This window comes from Diorhabda carinulata, chromosome 2, assembly GCF_026250575.1.
Source record: "Diorhabda carinulata isolate Delta chromosome 2, icDioCari1.1, whole genome shotgun sequence".
NCBI lineage: Eukaryota > Metazoa > Arthropoda > Insecta > Coleoptera > Chrysomelidae > Diorhabda > Diorhabda carinulata.
Window position 1 is genome coordinate 25,867,112 of NC_079461.1, and position 24,390 is coordinate 25,891,501.

At 32.3% G+C, this 24,390-nt stretch overlaps 1 long non-coding RNA gene across 2 annotated transcripts; it reads right to left on the minus strand.

Annotated features, from left to right (window-relative positions):
* Nucleotides 1–14,237: 14,237 nt before the first annotated feature.
* On the minus strand, nt 14,238–24,189 carry LOC130890786 (uncharacterized). 2 transcript variants are annotated; one of them, XR_009058787.1, is made up of 5 exons: nt 24,000–24,189; nt 21,460–21,591; nt 16,802–17,037; nt 16,474–16,633; nt 14,238–16,308 (listed from the first exon to the last, which is right to left on the minus strand). It is a non-coding gene; the product is annotated as an uncharacterized LOC130890786 (long non-coding RNA). The 2 variants fall into 2 exon arrangements; XR_009058788.1 differs by lacking the exon at nt 21,460–21,591.
* Nucleotides 24,190–24,390: the final 201 nt, after the last annotated feature.

Sequence of the window (24,390 nt, forward strand, 5' to 3'; positions counted from 1 at the left end):
GTCCTCGCGATTTATCAGATAGTCAGAGGCACCTGAATCCAATAGAAAAGAAATTTTGTTTTCTTTATTTGCTATCTGAAAGTTTCCGGCTATAAATGCTAAACCATCTCCTTTCTGTGGATCAGCTTGGATAGTTTGAATTGTTTTCGGTCTTCCTGTATTTGGTTTGTGTTGTAAACTTTGCAAGTAGTAACGACATTATTTGCACCATGTCGCTTTGACTTGAGGATTCCACGATTATTTTTCCACGGTTTTCTAAAATATTTATTATTCCGTTTTATGTCATTAGTCAATATTCGATTGACGCATTTTTCGTGGTTGATTCCGATTCTTTGGTTCCAGGTTAATGGATCACATGAATCACTTCGAGTTCACTTAAAAGACGGCGGATTCTAAGCTTCCATATATTATAATTTTCTTAGTTAAAATGTTGAATGTTTCTTTTCGATTTTAAATTTTCCATACTGTCTATTAAACAATAATTTTAATAATTGGAAATAATTATTTTCACTGAGAATCACTTAACACACTGATTAGCAATTGCACTTTAAAATTTAATTTGTATTATGATATATTTTTCTTTATCAATCAACAACGTAACGGTGTATTTATAAAAAAATACTAAATACGATGTCAATTGGAAGGTTTTTTTAATTTCTATTAGAGTTTCGGAAGTATGCCCTTACAATGTTGAGGATCAGAGAGAACTAACTACCTACTACCTAAACTTAATATATTTCGGGTTTGTTTTATCGATTTTTTATTTAAACTTATTCCTGGTTTTATGACTTGTAGCTCGAAAGCCTTTTTTTTTCTTTATTTTAGGAAATACCAAAATATATTCCTTAACAAGGCTAGGTTAGGTTTGTGTTTATCAGATGTTCTAAAATAGAAATCTTACTTCCAAAATTATATTGAAGTTAATATTATAAAAGTATAATATCTTCAAATAGAAGTATTATTGCATTCAAGATTCCCACAGTGAGAAACAGAGGGTAGAACAAGTAACTATACTAAAAACAGGATATTTGACAGTGGTGGAAAATAAATTCATTTTGATTTTTATTCGTCACCAAAAGTCTCAAAAATTGCTGAAATAAACATTTTATTGCTCATTGCTCATTATTTGTTAAAAACGGTAATAATTAAAAACAGAAATTTATTAAATTCAAATAATTTCATCATGTGATTTGAAATAGACGGTGCACCAATCAACTGCGAGTGACATCACTAAATAGCATCCGATGCAGTTCGATTAACGCTATTTAATTATAATTTTGGCCTTCAGATCACCAGTTATTTTATTCTATTGCGGTTACAAAATATTTATTGTGAAACTACAAAAATCAAAATTGGGACTAATCGGAATACCACGAGGAACAATTTCTCAAAGGTACTAGGACTGGCTTGCTTATGTGCAACCGGGGCCACGAAATCTTGTCCAACAGCTGCACTAGAAGTGATTCTAAATCTCCCTCTGTAAAAGAAAGTGGGATCTAAATACCTTAAAAGAGATAAACATAAATGCTATTAAATGGTATACGGATAGATCAACAGCAACTTCAGACGGAACTGGAATAGGAGTGTACGGGTCCAGAATCAAACACTCTGCAAGCCTAGGCAGCTCAATCAGTATTTTCAATCAGAAAACTATGCAATTGAAAAATATGTTCAGTTCAATCTGGAGAGGAACTATCGCAAACATGAGATCATCATTCGGTCCGATAGCCAAGCAGCCATTAGAGCTCTAGGATATCATAAAATCCAAACTCGTTTGGGACTGCCTAGGAAAATCAAACGAGCTAGGCAAGAAAAAAAAAAAAAAACTAACAAGAGTCCTATCGGAGTACTGTCGCCTCAACAAACACCTGAAGACGCTAGGTCTAGCAGCGTTCAGATTTTGTTGCTCAGAGGACGATACCTCTATCCACATTCCCTCAAAGTGTGAAACCTAAGGAATTCCAGTGCACTACACCTGAGTGCGTGTGAAATAGAAGACGAAGATCTCTGGCAATCAAAGCCATCCCACATTGTAGACTTTTTAAAAGGAGTGGGATTAATGAAACAGCTGTAAACACTGGGATCCCAGTAACGCAGGCACACAGTGCGCAGTGTATACGAGACCCCCAATCCATACATACATTCATACAAAAATTAATATAACAATTAAAACATACACCAAAGTGATCATAACAAATATATTAAAGTTGTAGTCGATACAGCTCTTGACTTTCTTCATTCCCATATTGGCCAAGGCATATGATTACGAATAGTTTTTCAGGTGATTCAATAAAGGATTAGTACACTGTTGCACTATACTTTACTATAGTTTACTGTGTACTGACGTCAGTCTACCGCCATGTTGGTAATAAGCGTTTCAGCGGGAAATTGATACCGAAATGAAATATGTCGAATACCATACAAAATTTTGAAATAGTTCTTCTAAGGCTTATAGACTTAACATTAGATGAAGTAACAGATTAGAGAACAAATGATATCAAGTTAATGAAAATAATAGAAACTTAGATGTTGGTGTATAAAAATAGATTTCCGACTTAGGGCGAGTATGAGGTTACATAAATTTTTTGAAACAAGAGCAATCTGAGGGTATAACATACATCCAACATCTCTTTTTAGGGTGAGGACGGAACAGCAACGTGCAAAGAGGTATTTAACTTTATAGCATTCTCAGATTGATTAGTTGGGTATTATTTCTACTATATAATTAAAGATTAAACGTAATGTATTTTTTAGAGACGTATATACAATAAGCTAGAAACTTGAATTTCTGTATAATTTTCCTGTAGGGACTAAATACGGCTATTTATTCAATATTCCTGTTATATTATACGGGAGTGAAATTAGCAACCCTTACTTTTGAGCATTTATTATGAATCCTATTACATTTTATATATTAATTGTTTCTCACTCGATTTATTTAAAAATTATAAATTAAGATGTTTTCTTTATCTCTGCAGCTATTGGTTTTGGAGAGAAGAGAAGTCAGCTGTATGGACGCGACGACTAATAAAAGACCATAGCCTGGGAACCGAAAGGAAGTTTGGAGAGGTGAACTTCTACATTACCCAGTTTTTGACGGGACACGGTATCTTCCCAAAATGAAGAAAGTATAAACACCAAAGTGTACGTATTGTGGAAATGACTCAGATGATGCTGAACACACTTTCTTCGACTCTTCGTATGTAATCACTAGAGGGGAAGTAGAGGAGACTGTCGGTAGCATAAATCCTGATAATACCGTCTAGGTGATGCTGCACGGCACGTCAACTATTTGCTACCTATACAGAGAGAATTCTTAAGCAAAAGAATGTAGAGGGTTGCCTAGTATGACGATATCACAGAAACATAACGAATGGAACATAATACACGGACAGACCCACTAATCAGAAGTAATATTACAATAGTCCCTGTTTGAACGGAGATGAGAGAAGATGATGGTTTAGTGGGTAGGCTACGGCAATCCCACATATCCATCAGCTCTCCTGGTCGATTGCGTTACTTGGATTCGGCATCTTCTCAGAATCTATATCAAAGTTGTAGTTAGTAGAATAAAATACTTAATGCAATAATTAATTCTTTCTTTGTGAAAGGTTAGTAGGAAAGAATGAAGCCTACTTTTTTCTTTAAGAAATGATGAGAAGAAAAATGAATATTATACAGGATTAAATAACTACACAGTTTTTGAAATTATTGTAGATTTACCGGTAGCAACAGATATTAATTCATTATCACACAGTTCTCACTATTAATAATTTTCTTAATAAACTTATGTTTAGGTCTGGATTGACAGGATTTGGGATAAAGATTTCGAATATCGATAAAAATATGAAAAGTCATAACAGGTTTCGCCGAAGCAATAAATAATCTTGAGCAATTCGAAGCGATAGAACGCACGATTACTCTGCAAAAGTAGCAAACCCAGTGGTCCTAATAACGTTAAACTCGTTGTTTGTTGTCCAAAGGCTATATTAGTGTTGTGCAGGCCATGGTTCTGGATTGCCATATATGAAGAGCCGTATGATTTAAATCAGCTACTATTCCATCATTTATCATATTTTGTTTGGTTCTCAAATTTACGATATTTTTTTGATTTTACCGTTTCGACATGTATGGAAATTTTACGTAGCCAATAGGAGAGTTTCCCGTTTTCCATCTCTTGTAATTTTTACGTTCTTACATTTGATATATGATACCATATTACTATTGCTACTTTCCAAAATTCAAATTGACCTAATAATTATCACACCTGTACAATACTTTCCGGTTAAGTCTACGGTGTGGGAGTCATTTTATCGAGTAGTTTCTCAACTTTACTAGTCCTGATCTCGGTTCTAATAATTTGATTGTGCTGGTCATGACCAAGGTCAATGTTTCGATATGTACGATATCTACAAGAACTTTGAAACAGAATATATACAAATATCTTTTGTAGAAGCGCAAATAAGAGCGAAAAGAAAATTTTCGTCTAGATTAGGGGAGATCGGGGCCACAATTATTAGAGATGATTAGAGCATCACTATAAAAAAATCGTTGCCACAGATATCTCAAAATACAACAAGCTGATCACGTTTTTGAAACAGACTTCTGAATAAGTTGTGATTATCCATAGAAGTGAATAGAAAGTTCAATTTCAGCAATTGTCTACGTAAATAAAATAATAGTAAAATAAGAGTAATAATAATAACAAGAATTTTTATATAAATTCCTTTATAGCGTATTATGAAATATTGAAGTTAGGTTAAGTAATAAAATTTGATTGACTGCATTAAATGGCGTATATCAGTTGAATTATTATGAAGTGATTGTAGATAAAATCCTATTAAAAGAATTGGAATAGACGCCCAAAGTACTCTACTTTAATCATAAATAAATCAGATGTTGATTTTTATGTTATGGAAATTTAATATTTGGAGTATTCATGAGAATATATGAATAGTAAAAACCCTTTTTTATTTTTGGTTTCATATCTCACGATTTTCTAAATTTATTAACTGTAGTAACAAAATTATATTTGGACAATAAATGGTCGAAGTATATTAATCGGTTAGATTAATAGAGAATAATAGAGAACTGTGCTAATAGTGTATTCGCATCAACATCTGGAAGATGGCGCTGCCTGTTTGAAATTGATTTATGATAATGTATAAACGGAGGGTACCCTCCACAATGTATAACAAATGAGAATCTCTTAAAATAGTCCAGGATCCTTGGATTTTTATTTTATATATTCAGAATTTGAACTCACATATTCATTGTAGATTGTGAATTCTGCTTATACAGGATGTTAGTAAATTCATGCGCCAAATTTCAAGACATGAAATTAAGATGGGTAAAATCAATGAAGAAGTGTCGTAAATTTAAGAACCAAAAAAGTATAATAAATGATTAAATAATTGCTGATTTAAATCAATCCAGAACCATGACCTGCGCAACACTAATATAGCCTCTGGACAACAAACAACGTGTTTAACGTCTAACCACTGGGTTTTGCTACTTTTTCAGTGCAGTCGTGCGTTCTGTTGCTTTGAATTGTCCAAAATTATTTATTCTGTTTTTGAATAATATTCTTTTTTATAGTTTTCTACGACCTTAGAATACTTGCATATATGGATGCATTTGCTGCTTTTCGAAAACGTGAACAGCTTGTTCTATTTTGAGATATATGTGGCAATGAATTTTTATAGTGATGCTCTACTCATCTCTTATAATTGTTGTCCCTGGTCCTTCTTTTCAGAAGTAGTCAAAATTTCTTTGTGCTACTACAAAAGATATTTGTAGGAACTACTCGATAATAGTGATTCCACACCATAGACTGAATAAAATATGATAAATGATTAAAAAATAGCTGATTTAATTCAAACAGCTCTTCATATAGGGCAATCCTGAACCATGACCTGCGCAACACTAATATAGCCTTAATGCTATTGGGGCCATTGGGTTTTGCTACTTTTTCAGTGTAATCTTGCGTTTTGCTGCTTCGAATGGCCCAAAATTATTTATTGTTTTGGCAAAACTTGTTGTAACTTTTTATTGATATTCCAAATGTAAATACCAAATCCTGATAACCCGGTTCTAAATGTAATTTTATTGAGAAAATAGTGAGAACTGTGTAAGAATGAATCTATGGCTCCAGAAAGCCTACAATAAATTCAAAACCTGTATTGTCATTCTTGAAGTTTCAGTATCTTCTAGTAAAATCAAATATATTCTTTTATAAAAAATAATATTAAATCATGCTGTTCACTTGGCAGCTATTCCAGTGCCTTAGCAAATATTTCGGCGTGAAATTATTCATTTTTGTTGTAATATTATACATTTCATTCAACATGTAGTTTGGAAGTAAATTAAAAAATAACGTTTTGTGTGGTCAGAGTCCAGAACTAGTAAGGTATATGTCAATAATTTTTGTATCGTCAGGAGTTGTCATAAAAATTAGATTAGATATTTTCTATTCATTTCCATCTATAACAATTTTTATAACAACCCATGGTGATGCACTTTGACAAAAGGGTCGTGTAGAAATAAAATATAAATGTGTTTATTTTTAAAAACTGCTTATTCTATATCCTATTTAAGACTTGGGGCTTAAGGCTAATGTATTTAAATTCTTGTTGAAACTATTTTTTTGCAAACATTCAAGACGTTTCACAAAAACATTAAAATTTTGTTTTCTATTGTCAAGTCTTTGAAAAACTGACAAAAACTGCGGAAAAGTATTAATTAATATTATGTTCATATTTAAGGTTACTGAACGTGTTGTAGCTGCTTTAGGTATTTAAGCCGATACACCGTACTTCCTATATCTAAAGAAAGTAAAATGGTGGATGATAGAAAAGTAAATTCATTTTCAACCACACAAAAGAAAAGACCTGACAGAAAAACCAAAATATCACTGGACCGCTTGGAAAAAATTCGGCTAAGACAAACGATTCTTAAGTATCACATAATTGAGAAAACCATACCAACTCTTAAAAACGCGTACAAAAAATTTTGCAATGATTATGAATACAAAGGGGGTAAAGAGCCATTAAGAAAAAATATTCACCTATTAGAATACCGTTGGAAAAATGTGAGGAAAGATCGAACACTTTTAGTTGACGTCATTCAATCAGACATCTCAGATTAGAATTTTTGAGAAAAATACAATTTGACGGGATTTTAAGATATTGAGTATTGGCAAAAGTATTACTAAATGTTTGCATGGAAATAAAATGCTGAGAATGCCTAAATACGGAATCCTACTAATATTAACAAAATAGTATTGAACAACTTTACCAGGAAATTCATTCAAAACAATCACTTATTCTAGGTGAATAGGTTTAATAACGGTGAATAGGTTTAATAACGGTGAATGGTTGATATCTATTTAGTCGTTAGAAGATTACTTTGCTTTTATTTATCTCAAGGACTGCTAAGAGATTTAATTTCCTGATATATAAAGCGCGGATTTATATTCAAGTAAAATTGAATAAATATGCTGGCTCCATTCCCGAAAAAAGTACCAACTGACGACGCTCTATGTCTCCCTGCTCTCCGTATTAGCCAGGTTGCACGCATAATATTGTTATCATTATTTTTCGTTAGTTGTCTCTCTTCTCTGTCTGCGCATTTGAAGTCTCAAGCTACATTGGTAAAACTGCCCAATTAGGGTTGTGACCACGGACAGAAGTAGTATTTGAAAAAAAGTAGGCTTCATCAAGCATCTTTCCCAGTAACCTTTCACAAAGACAAAATTGATAATTATATGAAGTATCTTACTCTACTAACTACAACTTTGATATAGTTACTCTACAATAATTACATGTTCTACATTACAGTTTATCATGGGTGTAAATTCAGCATTTTGATGGGGGGGGGTCAAGAGTTAAAATATGGCAATAGTATGTTATAATAAAATAAAACATCGAAATATCAAATCAATCAGCAGCATTGAAAAAAAGTGTAGCATGAAACAAAGCAAAAATAAAAGATGAACACCAACTGGTAAAGATATCAAGTCGTTGATTGCGACAATATATCTTACGAGGATATATTGAAAAATTCTTAACCTACTACAGAACCAAACAAAATTTCAATGTAAAAATATTTTATAACTCAACATATTCTCCTCTTAATTAGATGCATTTATTACAGCGACCCTGCAACGTCTCTAAACCTTTCAAAAAAATGTTTCTTCTTGCTCCAAACCTCCACAGCTTTTATTACCTATTCGTTGGAAGATAATTGACGACTTCTCTTCGGTTATTGTTCTTTCCTTATCCAAAAAAATCAATCATGATTACTCCATGGTAATCCCAAAAAACTGAAGCAAGAGCTTTCCAGCAGATTTTTGGACTCGAAATTTCTTAGGTCTTGGAGAACCAGAGTGCCGCCATTCCATCGATTGTTGCTTTGTTTCTGGATCGTAGAAATGTACCCAAGTCTCATCCATAGTAACAACTCGGTTCAAGAAGTATACATCGTTTTCAAATCGAAGACAGATTGGACGCGATGCTTCTACCCTTACACGCTTTTGGTCAACATTCAAACATTTGGGGATGTATTTTGCAGCAATTTTTGTCATGTCCAAATTGACGTAAACTATATTATGAACGCAATCGAATGGAATATTCAGTGCTTCAGATATCCGTTTTAGCCCAATTCGACGGTCTGATAAAATCATGTCATGAGCTGCATCGATATTTTCGGGGACTGACTGAGAATCTGGTCTTACCGATCGGTCATCATCTTCAATGGAAAATTTACCTCTTTTGAAGCTTGCAGTCCAATTTTTCACGGTCGCATACGAAGAACATTGATCACCAAGGATATTAAGCATATCTTCGCAAATCTGCTCACCCCTTAACCCTTTTAAATACAGGTACTTGATAATGGCACGATACTAAAATTTTTCGATTTTCACAATTTCGGTGGACATCTTCTTTGTTTCAATTTATTGCGTAACACTGGCTCACTTTTTTGACGTCAAACTTTACACTGACACTTCTAATAAGTTATTTTTCGTTGCTATGATAACGCAATATTTTGTTTATGCATGGAACTGGTCTAGGCTAAATAGATATCAATACATCCTCGTACATATAGAAATATGAGTGATGTTGAATAAATTGGAACGATACTACTTAAATAAAATGGAGTCGCATCTCTCGGTGTGAACTAAATTCAATAATAACCTTTGGAATATCATTGTAATTGTTTCTGTACATTGCTATTGGGCTTTCTTGCAAAATGCTCACAGCAATTCCTTCGTATGTTCCTCGCATGTTTGAGGCACCATTGTAACATTGGTTTGGCAAATATTTTATGTTGAGATGAAGTGAAATTAACACATCCTTAAGCAGAGCAGCCAAAGTTTCGCCATCAGCCAAATATAGGTAATAATTGTTTGCTGACTTCCAAATGTGTTTGAAACTAGCTTGTAATTTTAAAAGCAAAAGAGAATTGATGTTTCCGTTCACAGGCAAGGGTTGTGCCTCTCCATTCCTCGTAGAAAATTTCAACTGTGAGCAACTTTCTACTAAAGTGAAAACAGCAATTTTAAGTTAAGCATTTATGAATCAGCATAAGGTCATCTGATACACTATTCCTTGGTGAATCTTTTAAGAGAAAAATGCTGAAAAGGTAACATCCTTTATAGTAAATTAAAAAATTTATATCTTACCATCACGTTATTACACTGCCACGAGCCATCTATTTCGCTCACTTGACGTGGATTTGTCTGCGACAGGCTGCTACATGCAAGCCAAAGAAATGGCGGCCTGGCGCGATGAATGCGTGCACAATGCTATAATATGTATTTTGAACTTTTGGATTTATCAGCTGCTTTCTCAAACCGCGATTGACGATTTGTCATGGTGTATTAGAGATTTTTATAGTTGACATTAGCAGAATTTATTGCACAATTTTAATTCCACTATTTCTCTAAAAATAATCGTAATTTCAACAAACATTTCGAGAACTCAATCAGGGTTTAATGTAACCTCCCTTCAGATGTACCGTTTTCTCAGTTTTCCTGGACTGCTGTATCTGCCTAATATATATTCAAGAGAATACTTTTTCTAGGCTTAATAATTGTACGCAAGTACCAGAAATAGAGTAATTGGAGCAAATAGATGGTTAAGATGTTGTTTTAAACGACGTAATAGCGACGTTGATATTTGTACGAGTTTCCTACAAGTATCCGGTTGGCTTCCAAAGATTGGTTTTTCAATATTCATATTTCAATTCCGTTGATATACTTGCTATTTCTTTTTAGTAGTATATTTGATGAAAATGTAATGTTTGTATTACTCGTTAGCGTCCTGGAAATGCGTATGAAGTCTTACCCATACCATTAGAACAATATTGACTTTACCCCAGTCTTCTACAAATAGCTGCAATTTACTCTATACTGAAAGTTGAAAAAGGAATACAATAACAAAGATTACTTCTATTTCGACTGGAAAACAATTTACAAGTATCTTTATTTCCACAGTAGTTAACCAAATGGGACATAAGCTCACTCATTTGTCAATAAACGGTGACTATCCGAGATGCCACTTATTACAAACAATATTAATGATATTAACATCTAAACTATAATAATATGCTCAACAATTTTCCAGATCATGTCATATTTGAACATTCAGAAACGTAGAGAGTGTTACAATCATTGTAGAATAAATAATGCTAAACATTTCATTTTACAAATTCTTCGTTACTAATTTATGGTCATAAAAATTGTGTTGTTCATTTGAAAATGAACCATAGTTCAAGGGAATTATATCCTTTCTAATAATAATTTTCATTTACATATTATGCATTTTTTTTAGCGCATTTTTTACTATTATTAGCGTTTTGTCTGTTTATCTGTTGCAGCGATATCTCTTCAAAGGAAGCATGTAGCAAACTCAGTTTTTTGCATTTAGTTCCTATATAGCTGTGGATATGCCGAGAAAAAAGAAATTTTGGACATTATTGGGAAAAAATTAATTAAATTAATCAAAATATGATCCCATTGACCAAATGACCTCAAATAACATGAAATGACGTGGATCGACATTAATCGTCAATAGACGTCGTAAGGTATCGATTAACATCAAATGACGTTAATTCAATGGACGTCAATGCATGTCATTTTTAATTTTAGAAACTAATTATTTTGAGAATTGTAAAGAAATAATTAGAACAAAATTATTAAATGAATTTAAATTACTTATACTTTTCTTGTTATATTTTTCATGTAAATTTCGTTTTATATATTAAGATTTTTTTAATATTTACTATTTGCTATTGTATTATAATCTCTCGCGCCAAGAGTGCGACGACATTTTTACTTGTAGATACTAGAAGTCAAATGACTGTTATGTTCGTCAAAATAATATCACAAAGTTACGAACCTAGAATCTGTTGATCTTTTATAAAATACTCAATTGTAAACCTGGCATTCATTTCATTATATATACTTGTACTTCAGATTTAAATTTTGACTTTGGTATGATTTCGATATTGACTTTAAGCTCAAGATTTTATAACAGTTCATATTTTATTTATTTTTGTGTCATTTGTTTTTAAAAAAAGTATTTCATCGCGAAAATACGTAATTGACGCAGTCAGTAGGATTCTTGCGGGTCGTTGAAAGACTTTTTACGCATCGTGCTAAGTATATTTTTGAAGATATTTATTTATAGTTTTCAAATATTTGTGGAATAATTTTTTTTGAGTAATTACGTTGCATCGATTCATTCATTAAACTACTATATGTATAAATTAGAAAGTTTACTAACATCATTTAATAATTTACACATGGAAAATTCAAGTACTTTTTCCAAATTGAACTATATTTATAGTTCAATACTTTCTAGTCAAGAAATAATGGAAATTATTAAATATTTACACACCATTTATGAAGAAAATTCTAAGAGTCGAAACTGTCTTTATGTATTATATTTTTCTGGGCGCTCAAGTTACCTTCTCTGATTCCAAAATCATTTTGCAATCCACATACCTATATTAAAACCTGAGACGCCAGAATTTTACCACCTGTACCCAGTTATCCAAAATCATAAAATGTTTATTCCCGTACAACCCTACTTGGAAAAAACTACAGAAGTCACATTGATAAAGAGAGAATTTCCGATACTAGAAGAGAAATATTACTGTCGACAAGAAGTCAGATCAGGATCAGGATAAGCAACAATGAAATTCTTGTTATTCCAAATCCTACAATAAAAGTTTTATCTAAATGTACGTCAGACTTCGAAATAACTCAACCATCGATAATTATAATTCCTAATGACTGCAGAGTTCAGATAAGAGAAGAAACTTTTTCAAATCACATTAAAATTCGCAATAGCAAATGAATAATATAACCAAAACTAGAATCCAAATTTTTAGGAGCTCAAACATACCATTTACCAAATTTAAACCAAATTGACCTCGAAGGACTATTCGATATTAGTAAAGCAGCAAGAAACCTAAAACCGACTAAAGAATTAAAAATTCCAAAAACAACGACAATATTTGATACACTTCCGGTCATAATAATCCTCATTGCATCAATAATTCTCTATTTTCTAAGAAGGTATAGAAAGAATTTGAAGAAGACGAAACTGAACAAGATGAAAGAAATTGATATGGATCCGAAAAACTACTCCATTATTTTTCGATCTTGAAGAGAAAGAAGTTACAAATCTAGAAACTGTTGATCTTCTATGAAATAATCAATTGCAAACTTAGCATTCATTTTATTATATTATAAGATTTTATAACTTTTGTTCAGTGAATATTTTATTGTATTTTTGTGTTAATAAAGTTGTTATTTGTTCAATAAAAGTATTTAATCGCGAAATCGTTTTTTTATATCTAAAAATTGTTTATAGTCTTATATTCATCAGAAGTTTCAAAAACTGTTAAAAAAATGTCCAGTACTTGGTTGTTTTGAAATGGAGTTAAATGACCTTTGAAACAAATTATCAGCCAACCCTCATTTCTTTTCAATACTTTAGGAACTATGTCCACCCCGATTATATAATTTAATTTGAATCCAGCCTACAAATTGATCTCTTTAAAAATGAGTGTGACGTGGCTTTGCATAATTCTGAATTTTTCGGTGGGTGTGTTTTGTATAGGGTGGTATGTTTACAAACTAACCTCAATTGAGATTATTGTGAATAATAATTATATTTTTCTTCAAGCGTATAAAAATATCTTATTTTCGGTAACACAGATTGTAGAAATAACCTTCTTTTACTAGTAAAATAATGAACACTCATTATTGTACTAGTAACAAAATAATGAGAAACGATAGCAACGTCTTATTATGGGCACTGTAACCAAGTAGGCAAGAACTGTCATTTAATTTTTATTTAATTTGATGTTTTTCAGTTTTGAAAAGTTGTAAAAATACCTCAAGAAGGAGAAGAAGAATTTCAATGTATTATTTTTACGCTTGAAGAAAAAGATAGTATATGCCACTCGGAGCAGAAGACCAATTATATGTTTTCCCCAGTTAACCCTGCCGATGTAATACAATAATGATAGTATTCTACTCTTAGTAACATAATGTACTATTTTCCCCTACTAGTTTTAAAAGCCAAGTTCTTAGCATGTCATAGCCATCCGTGTTTTTCCAACTCCGCGCTCTTATTGTGATTAATAAGTTGTTCATTATTAAGGACTAGTGAATAATGTGTTTTAAATCCAGAAAATCGAACTTAACGTTTTTACTGCACTAATTTACTTACATCAACTCTAAAATTTTAGCTCAAAATTATGACAAATTTAAAGTTAAAGTAGAGATGAGACTAGAAGATCTAGTAGAGCGCCATCTTGATCAGCAATTATTTACTTATGCTTTAAGACTAGCATTTTAAGTCCGTTCCAGATATAGTAGCTTAAGTGGAATCGTGTGTGTCATGGCAAAGAAACTCACGAAATGATGGAATCTATTTATGATCACGGAGGCTAAATAGGGAGGAGAACGAAAGCCTTGGTTAGTCCGATAAACTGAGAATACAAAATTTTCGTAAATATGCCGCATCTATTTGTTATTGTTTAGTAGTAACATAATAAATAAGATTCGAAAGTTTTGAAATAATTGTTTGACTGTGAAGATTTTAAAAACAATGATAAATCTTTGTGTAGTTGATGGCTGCACAAGTTGCAGTGCAAGTGATCGTTATAAACAAACCTGAAGTTAAGTAAGTACCTATGTAAGGTTGTCATAAAAACAAATATTTATAATTGAATATGGCTTTATTATTTTTCAAAGTATTTTCCACTTTTGCAACAGTTGAATCAATTGACGAAGCATTTTTCTCATTCCGAATGAGGTACCTACATAACAGGTGATTTGAACACATCAACAGCTTCTGGAGGCGTAGAAAAACGTTGATTTCACAATTTATTTTAAATATGTGGAAATAAGAAGTAAATAATTGGATGACAAACAAAAACTGTACGGCGGATAACCTATCAACTCGATGTTTTGACTGTTTTTGTTTGAGCTGATGTGTCATAGAGAATGATTCGTCTTCTCCGATTGGTCTTCCTTATTTTTTCAAACACTTCCAGCATAAAAATGCTGGTGTACCATTTAGAATTGACCGTTCTACGTGGCTCTAATGGAGCGGTGGCAATTTGCTCCAATCGACACGAGACTTTATTTGAGCGATTGCCAAATTATGCCCTATTCAACACGAACAAATCTTTTGATAGCTATGCAATATTGAATGTTTGGAAGTGGAACTAATGCCCAAGTATGCCTCAATCTCCCTGTATGCCACATGACGATCTTGCAATATCACTTTACGCACAGTATCGATGTTTTATGGTACACAGCTGATTTTGGACGACCTGCACTGAATTTCATCCTGTAGCGAAGCTCGACCACAATTGAAATCGGAAAACCCGGTCGCTTAAGATGGTGCTTCATGTCCAAAAGTCGAAGCAAGTTGATCGGCAAGCTGCTGTTGGTTGAATCCACTCAATGTAAAATCACCGCAAAAAAATGTTTGCGATTCAATAATTCCATAGTGTTCAACTTTAGTTCTACTGGTTTCAACACAATAGTAAAATTGAGATTTTAAAACGAAAATAGATGTTGACTTGACGAAATGCAATCATGAGCTTATGTAATAGCGATGTGAACTATGTTATTGATAAAAATCCACTTCAGGGGCTTTTCTAATCACAGAAGGAGTAATACAATATTTTACCATATTTCTAGATGAGATAATGAATATCTGCTTATCCAATTCAAAGAAAATGCGCGTTGGATGCAAAAACCTGCAAATACTGGAAATATCTGAAAGAGCTTATGCTAGTGATGTAGACCTTATTGCAAGATCAAGATATACAGAAAAACTTTGACATTTAGAACAAAACACTAAAGCAAATTGATATGAGAATAAATGTAAAAAAGAATCAAACAATAAACTTACAAATGGAGGGACATAGAATTAAAACGGTGAGCCCATTTGGATACCTTGGAACAGAAATAGAAAACACAGGCAATGAAGATGTAGAAATTACCAAAAGAATTGAAAAAGCCTAGAACACATATTACAGCTAATGTTTATAAAGCAATTTATAGACCAATATCACGGCTGCGAAATATGGACTCTCACTATTACATAAAAAATGCATTGCAAGTAGCAAAGATAAAATATTGGAGGTATTTCAGGAGTATTACAAAAAAGGATAGATTAACAAATTACCAAATATGACAAGATCTGGAATTTATGTCTCTTACAGAATTCTTTGAGCAAAAACAGTAGGTGGGGTCATTTAAAAAGAATGAAAGATTCAAGACCAGTGAAGAGAGTATGGGAAGCAAAAGTAGGTGAGAACAAAAAAAGAGACCTGAAGCAACATGGGACTGAGTAATACGTACTATACTTGAGAAAAGAGGTACAACATGAAGAGGAGCAAAAATAATAGCATTTAAAGAAAACGGCTGGAGCAAGTTTGTATATAGTATATAATTGTATACTTAGACCACACACGACTATGGGGTCTATGTTGATCTGATTATATACATGCTGTGCTTTATTGTCGACATTTCTGGAAACACTTCTGCAAGAAACATTCATTGCAATGACCATTTTTAATCTTTACTGTTGTCCTTGTATAAGTTGTATTAAAAGAATCACTCCAATAGCCTTGTGATTAATTATTCCCCACGGTAGATATTTTTAATTAGTAACGTATCCTTCTCCTAAAAATTTTTTTCTGCTACTCGTTCAGAATCAGCTACATTGAAGTGTATAACTGCAGCTCTTGCACATTCATTATTCGCATTAGTTTCTACAAAATTATAAAACAATAAAATTCATTTTAGATTTGCCAGGTACTCTTCTGTTAATCTTTTGAAGAATACAAAGTTACACTTATTTGACGCTTTTTCAACTTTACTTTTGTCTCTATCAAAACGTTTAGCTACAGTATCATTAATATTTTCAGCATACTCACCCTTTATAATGATGACCATTATCATTTGTTCTATGAATTTCATCAACTAATGCTAGAAATATGACTGCTATACTATATGCGCGTTGGTACCTATACCCAAAACCATAACTACAATAACATAACTGCAACACCTCCTTCCATTTTGTATTTTTCGTACTACCTATAGTAAGATAAAATTATAACATTGATGCTTTTGCATAAATATAAAGATCTGATTTTTGAAATGTACTACTCTTCTAATAATAGCTAATGAAAATATTTAATTGTAAAATGTATTCAAGCTTTAAAACATATTTTTTTATAATATTGCTTAAAAATAATGACTCACCTTCATCTTTTCATCTCTAATTTCAGGAATATTGCCATCTAAAGTTTCTGTGTGCAAATTTGCTGATATGACACCAGTTTCCATTGCCAAGATTACTTTTTTTATCCCAGTCAATCCTGCACTAACTTCACTATGTCCAACATTGTATTTTACGGATCCAACCAATACTGGTTCGGATCTTTTTCACAAATGTTTTGTAATTACTTCAGTTTCAACTACATCTCCGACAAGGGTGCCTATGTACAAATGAATTATTAAATTGTGAGATATTGGTTGTGACCTGAATTTTGTAATTGATGAATAGGGAATATAAATTGAAATTTAAATATATAGGCATAAAAATATCAGGATACAATGATATCGAAGCGGAGGTAAGAATCCAAGTGGCAAAAGCAGTACGGACATCAGCTAACCTGAACGATACAAACTTCCTAAACAAATATATCGGAATCGAGAAAAATCCAGAATCTACAAGGCTGTCATCCGGCCTATATTAACATACACAGACCAGACACATCGAACACAAAGAGAAGCTACCGAAATGAAAATAGTGCGCAGAATCGCTGGTAGCGTGTTCCGAAACGACAGAAATACGCTTATTTTGGGGTATCCTCCCCAGAGATAGAATTCATTCATTATGGAGCCATCTATGTACTAATTGGCCCCATTATGGCCAATTAATATTGCGGAATTCCCCGTGACAGGCATCATTTGTTCACTCTCCATCAAAATGATTGGACATTCACCTGCAATTTGCGTCCATTTTTTTCGCATGGATAATCACTCCAGTCTGCTAGTCGTTAATGCAGTCGTCATGGCTTCGATATGTAACATTATGTCTGAAGGTGGAAGATTCAGTAGAACGTCAAGGACTCCTGCTGGGGTATGAGCCCTATAATACTAAAATATCCTGTCCAATTGCACTCTAGTTTCCACTTTCACTACAAAATGGTTCCGTATATGAGAAGACGTTCAACTATTTAGGTGTATAATCAGTGGAAGGCCCCATGTAAAATCAAAGGTCCTTCTGCATGCCCAAAGTGTGCAGGTAGCCTTCTTGTTTTTGGTATCCTCTTCTTAATACCATAGCCAAGTAAGCACAAATATTATTTTGAAATTGGGATATGGCCACATTTTTACAAGGAAACTCATTGAAATGAGCAATGTACTGAGGAACATTAAATTCTCCACTTGTATAAAGCTTATTGTAAGGTTCATACCAACAGCATCAATATTGTCATCGTCCTGTGCTACATCTACATATCGTTCTGTTCATCCACTAGGAAGAGGAAGGATTGGTAGAAGAGCAAAAGAAATTTGACGAAGAAATAAAGAAAGACAAAAAGTGGAGGCCAGTTAAGAAGAGATGAAAGAAGGCATGAAAACAACAGCCAAAAAAGAAATAAATAAAGGTCAAGAAGGACTAAAAGACAAAAACAGTTGAGGAGCGTTAAGAGAGCTTGAGAAAAGAAATGAAAAAGGCTCATGGGGAAAGATCAAGTGACAGAGGAATTGGCGGCACAAAGATCAATGTTGAGGACTATAAATTTGAAAATACTAAGTGTTCAACGTGAAATAAACGGAATAGTGATCAAAGAAGCAAAAAAGGAGAATAGATGTAATAAGTTTCAGAAAGAAAAACGTTGGAGGATTGGTTTTCAAAGCAACAAAGATCGGAGTAAACTTGAAAAACAGGGTGTTGAAAGAACAGAAACTGGGTAGCTGAAGCGATGGTGAAATATCAACATAGCCTACTGATGTATAGTTGAAATATGTTTTTTTCGTTCTTTGTCGGTAAATCCCCTTGGTATACCTCAAATTCACGTGTTTCACAAGGATGAAAAATTAAGTTAATCGCACGTACAAAAGCTCCTTCAGTTTCTCCTGATTTCATATCATTAAGAGCACCAGTAAACGCATATAGAGAACTCGAGCAAGCTGTGGTGATAGCGTAGCTAGGTCCATTCAAATCTAATGAGAAAGAAATTCGATTTGCTGCTAGACCTAGACAAATACCGATATTTCCATATCCATTTTCGGACTTGGTCATTATTACTTCTATATTAAAAAATGTTGATATTGCATATATGATATAATAGGAATAAAATTTTGTATTTTATGTTCAAAGAATCGAGTGTATTACAAATACAATTTATGAGTTTTCTTCTTCAAATTTAATTATTTTCGTTATTTTTAAGGCTATTCATAATTAAATATAAATATTTTCAATTAAAAATATTTTATAACAACACCTACATACCATAACTACCCTCAATTGGGAATCAACGTACCCCATCAGGTAATAGTAGTAGCTTTTTATTGATAGTAGAAATTGAATTCACATCGACGAACTTAGATTTTATAAGAACGAGTTCTATCGAATTTACTAAGCTAATATAATCTTAAATTGGACGGATCTCAATTTGATATAATAAATGAATATTAACAGAAATCAACAAACACAATATTTATGTCTATTGCCATTTTGAAAGTAGTTTTTTTAATCATATTAATTCAAAATTCGTGGAAAAGCTTTTAGAAGAGCCCAAAATATAAGGATAAGTGGTAATTTACCTTTGTACTAAGTTTCATCATTGAGAGGTTATAGGGCCTTCGTGAGGCTCAAAATTTGGAAAAGAATCAATTCCTTTGCTATCCTTCAGCTTAAAAATTTCTGTAATTAGATGGCGACCATTGTGGTGGGTTAATCAGGGGTGACCTAACCATAAAATTTCACTGTTGATGATATTAGCCCTGAATATATATATATATATATATATATATATATATATATATATATATATATATATATATATATATATATATATATATATATATAGATACATGAATTTTCTTTAAAAGTTTCATTTTCAGCCCTATGCCATTTCGGACCAAAGCGAACCACATCTATAACGACTTGGAACACTCTTCAAAATTTTTGTAACTTCAAAGTGCGGGGCCAATTTCTTTGGGATGATTCAGATCAACCTCAGCAAATAATAAAAATAGAAATCAAACTGTCTCGGTAAAATACGAGCAGTGAGTATTAGTAAAACTTTATTATTTAGTTCACATTAAAAAGAAATAAGAAAAGTAGGGAGTTCATTACAAAAATGTGAATATTTTCAAATACATTGCTTAGGAATTAGTTTCCCAAAAATAATATTGTCCAAATGTAAACCGTTGCGCTCACGGCATTCATTCAATTGAGCATTAAAATTGCCTATGACGACTCGGAAAGTATTTTTCGTAATGACTACCATTTTGTGTTTTTCTTTTAATTGTGCCAGTAAAGTAGATTTTTTAGCGTAAGCTTTAGGTTTGATATAGCTCTAGAGGTAAAAGTCAATGGGTGTTAAATCGGAACAGCGTGGAAACCAACTTATGCCACCTCTTCTGAAGATCAATTTGCAACGAAACATTTTGTGGCAGACATCCATCGGACGTGTTTTTCCGCCCTACTAGAACCATATTCTTTGGTTATAATTAAGTTTTGTAGTTCAGTCGTCTAACATATGTTCATAATGCTCTGAATCGACTGAATTGACTGACTCTTACACCAATTGAATTTTGTAAGGGTGCAGCCCTAAATCATTATGTAAAATGTGAAATAATGAGGATCTATGCAAGTTTAAAGCAACAGCAAGCTTCGGATTAGAAAAGTCAGTCTCGTCACGACCAGACCGAGTAACACTGTCTACCTTTTCTACAGACCTTGGATTTTGGTTTATTAGGTGTTGATCCGGTCTCTTCAAACTCCTCGATTCATTTTCTTCGCGCTCCAATTGCCAAATTACGCTTTATAGTGATTAAATTCCCAAGAGCTAGGCTACCGTGCCCCTCTGAATAGCTACGTTTACACAATGAGCAATACAATTATTTAAAACATTATTTGAAAATTGAGCAAAAATGTGTACACTAGATCAGCTCTATTCCATAGAAACTCTAACCAATTTCTCATGCTGTTAGCTAGAAATGGAATTTCGTATGTTAATCAATATTAATTTTCCAATTTTTTCCCATGTGCAAAAATCTTAAGGAAAAAACAGCTTAAAAAAATGTTTGATAAAATATGAGATTGAAAATATGTTTATCTTGATGGTTAATAAAATATACTTATTTAATCAACAAGTAGATTAATGAAGGCGATAAATGACGCTTATGCGCTAATGTTTGAGATCAAGAATCGCATTTCAATATAAGAGTTGGTTACAATATTCTTCCGTCGATCGCATATTTTTCTGAAGGGGAGAAAAGCAGTTTAGAAATTTTTTTTTTTAATTAATCACCAAATTTCACAATTATAAACACAAACTACTAATAATGTCAGCGAACAGCGTTTTGGCTTGACGTTTTATTTTGACTTCCTTGGTTACCATGAGAACCATCAGAATTGTTCGTTAACAGAAAATCATCCATTCATGGGGTTCATTGATATATGATTTTGAGAACGTCAATGATGGATGTAAATACACGGTCAACGAAAAAAGTAGTTTAACCACTTGAAAATTTTCATAATGTAGCATGTTAATCATTTTATTATTTATTGTACAATCCATCAACCACTTCTCAATTTCATATTGGGTAATTAAAATAAGAAATGCAACAAATTATAATTGAGAAATATTTATATAAAGATGTCTTTCAGACATATTTACCAATTTTAGATACTCTAAGCTCATTAGGATTGTAGCCGGCATCTATTATACTTTCATACACAGTTTCTAGGAGTATTCTATGTCTGGGATCCATAAATATAGAAATTACTCTAGTTGGTAAACCCCATATGCCTAAAACAGACTACGATTTTTATGATTGTCATAAAGTTGAGGACTTCAGGCCATTTCCTTATTTGCAATACTGATAATTATACACACTCAGTATCATATATACTTAAAGCAAGTACATGTGGGTACTATTATTAGGGTAGATTGGAGGTATTCCGGTCCTTTGAAGATATTCCATAATCAAATCTTGTGAGAGTGATTTCATGCTTCGCGAACAACAGATGTGAATCAATATTATAAACTTTAGTTTCTTACCTATTATATCCTTTTATTTTTTTGTTGCTGAATTGTCTTTATTTTAGGTCTCTTCTGATTGAAATATCAAAACGTCAATTTTTCATCTGTCTTAAAACCTAATATTTCAAACAGAAGAGACCTTACATCAAGGCAATTCAGCAACAAATATACTTTGTTCATCATATCATAATAGATGAAATTTTATTTAAATTATAAAAAATAAAAAACAGACTTATGTGCCTTTTGGCAACACATTTCACAACTTCGCCAACTCAATCTTTTTCTATTATCCATATATAAGACACATAATAAATCTTTAATAAGCTCAATTCCCAATTCATCTTCTATCTCATCTATCTCTTCATTGTATTTTTTCTTAGTTTTTTGTTTGCGGTGATAATAGTTTAGATATTTTTTTTTTGTTCAAATATTGTTCTTTTCATCAAAAAAAAATTTTTAAATAGTTTTGTAGTTTTTTTTTTGCTTTTCTTTGTTTTGATGGAAGTCAAAAGTATTTTATTTCTTCAAAAGAAAGTGAAAAGTCGTATGGACTAAAAACTGGATGTAACATCCTCACAGCGGAGATGTACGCTTAGGCAGCATTAAAAACAAAAGCATCAAAAACTATAAAGTCCTGTCGTGAGGTTACGACGATCTGTCTTACTGGCACGACTCTAAAAAGATTTAAAAAGTCGAATGAATAAAGTAGCTCCAAATTGGAATCTTTCAAACAAGTAGTTCGTATACAGCAAAGTTTCAGCTTACAAGACATATAGATGTGCAGCAGAAATAAAAAAACTCAAAAACGAGATATCGAATTAGCAACAATGCAGAATACTACATAGTAATATGGGACAATGATAGTGATATGCTAAACACATGGAAGAAAACAAGCTCGAATTAGTCTTGGATTGAAAAATTGGTAGGAAAAAGACTTAAAAACTTAAAGATTATCCACAGATGAGAAAATACTTGGCAATTCACCTCATAGGAAATAATACAGAACATTTTAGAAGTAACTGTTAAAAATTAAGCTATTTTTTTGATCGGTTTTGAAAATATTTTATCAGTTTTATCAGAATCTGAGATGATCAATAAAAGAATTCATTTAAACAATTTTATCAAAAATCGTACTAGAAGTTAAAAAATAAAATTTTTGGCTTGAATTTTGGTATTTAAGAGTGATTTAAATGGAAGAAGTCGATGACGACAACAACAAAGTTGAAAGAGTACATTAGGTCGTACGGTTGATCTTTCATCTTTTTAAAGATAATCGATAAACACAATCCCAAGACTATCCTAAAAAACGGTAGCCATCACTTTTCCGTCTCTGCCTGTTTCGGACAGTCTTGACTGTTTTTTCGATTTAGGAGAATAGAGGTGGATCTCAGTTACCTCTACAATTATGAATTGAAATACTGCATTACTTGCGCCGAGTCAATAAGGCCTGGCAAATATTCATTCAAATGCTGCTGTGACCGTTTGAATTCAGCTGCTTAAAATTTTACGGTCTTGAATGATGGTGCAGTCTTCACACACAATATTTAACTCCACTATCATTTGATTATACGTATTGCCCTTTTAAAAAATACTCACTTATAAGATTCCTAGCTTATATTGATAAGAGCTGTCATTTTCTTGTTGATAATGAGAACTTTTCAGATAATTATCCTACTATCATAGAATGACAAAACGCAAAATTGCATATTTCCTAGTCAGACTTAAACCTGCGACCATTTGACTGCAAGGTGACGTCCTAATCACGCGACGGTCAACGCATTTTTGTTATTGACCGACCATATTAATGTATGAAATCATCGTTAATTTAATTAATAATTTTTCAGTAATTAAAATTCGAATCGGCTTGTTTCGCATAAAAATTAAACCAATAAATTCACGTGATATAAAATATTTCATTAATTATTGAATTGGATCCGTTGTCATCAAAAGCGAAAAGGCATGCAGTTAATAGGTTGATTAAAAGTTTGATTAGAGTATTCCATCTAAACAGATTGGGTTATTTAAATGAAGTTTGTTAAAAAATAATTAAACTATCAAATTTGTAGGAGTCTTTGAGTTAGTTTGTGCGCTTGCTATCACAAAATTTGTAATTTCTATTATTTTTATATTACGGTACAATAAGATTGAACTATTTTATATATAATAATGATTACCTTGTGGATATCTTGCATTATTTTCGCTTACAAGATCGACACCATTATATAAAGCTTCTTTTAAATCATCTATGTTGTAGCACTGCGGAAATCTTCCCGATATTTCAGAAATAACAATGTTATTTTCTTCGTTATTCTGCCTTTTAGAGCACAACTACAAATGTTATTGTCTTATTGTTAAATTGTTCCCTGTTTCTTAGAACTTGGGTATATATATTGAATTTGAAACGGGTCGAAAAATATGAATATGTTAATGTTTTACCTTTTAGTATTCAAACTCACAGAATAGTCACACTAAGAAAAAAGATATTGTTGTGTCTATTAGACTCGATCAAATACACAGTTTAGTTATTTACTTCAAGAGTATGTTTGAAATGTATCGTTGACAAAA